This window comes from Octopus bimaculoides, chromosome 15 (genome assembly GCF_001194135.2).
Source record: "Octopus bimaculoides isolate UCB-OBI-ISO-001 chromosome 15, ASM119413v2, whole genome shotgun sequence".
NCBI lineage: Eukaryota > Metazoa > Mollusca > Cephalopoda > Octopoda > Octopodidae > Octopus > Octopus bimaculoides.
The window spans coordinates 16,477,402-16,478,330 of NC_068995.1; the positions used below are offsets into that span (position 1 = coordinate 16,477,402).

Here is a 929-nt window from a genome sequence, read left to right on the forward strand (position 1 = left end):
CATACATATATTACTGCTTGGTAAATTCCTGTTTAGTAAGTCCTCATCAATTTGAAGAAGGAAAGTATTGGGGCAAATAATGTTGCTGTTCACAAGTAAATTCATTTAAAAGGTGGGTGAAAATTGTGAAAATGCTAAGAGTGAATGAGACCACTTTAAATGTGCACCTTTAGCTTAAAGACTGATGGTGGCAGAGGGCACTAGCCCCTAGTATCCAGGGTAATATACTCCTTGATTATCTCTCCTGTAACAGTAGTAATGTGTCGTCATTATCTTTCATTATTTATATATCGTGTGTACTTATATTTCAACTTATTATTTCTCATTCAATTTCTTGTATAAACCACCACATTTTTGTGGGTGAGTCTTTGTATATGTCCACCACAGTATCTGTCCTGTTGCAAATAAAAGAAATTGTTATCATCAATCAACACTTTATATTCTTTGTTCAAATTGCACCAAGGTCAATTTTGTCTTTTAGCTTTCCAGGGTTAGCAAAATAAAATATCAAATAAATACTGGGGAAGGAGGATATCAACTACACCCCTCTTCCAAATTTCAGGCCTTGTGCTTTGTGCCTTTATAAGCAATCACCAGGTAGAAAGGCTTAACAGCATGTTGTCAATTGCTATGTTCTGAGTTCAACTTTGCCTTTCGTCTTTTTAGATTAAGTAGTTGCGAAACACTGGAGTCAAGGTAATCAACTAATCCCCTCCCCTAAAATTTAAAGCCTTGTTCCTATTAAAGGTGATGAGCTGGCAGAGTTGTTAGCATGCTGGACAAAATTCTTAGCAGTATTTTGCCTGTTGCTATGTTTTGAGTTCAAATTCTGTTGAGGTTGACTTTGCCTTTCGTCCTATCGGGGTTGATGAAACTGAAAGTGGTACTAGTTGAGTACTGTGGTTGATGTAATTGGCCATCCCCCTCCT

The 929-nt window shown here is 36.9% G+C and overlaps 1 protein-coding gene across 1 annotated transcript in view; it reads left to right on the plus strand.

The window, feature by feature from the left end:
* The window catches only part of LOC106878966 (conserved oligomeric Golgi complex subunit 1), a 243,076-nt gene that overhangs the window by 141,009 nt on the left and 101,138 nt on the right, over positions 1 to 929 (plus strand). The window lies entirely within an intron of this gene.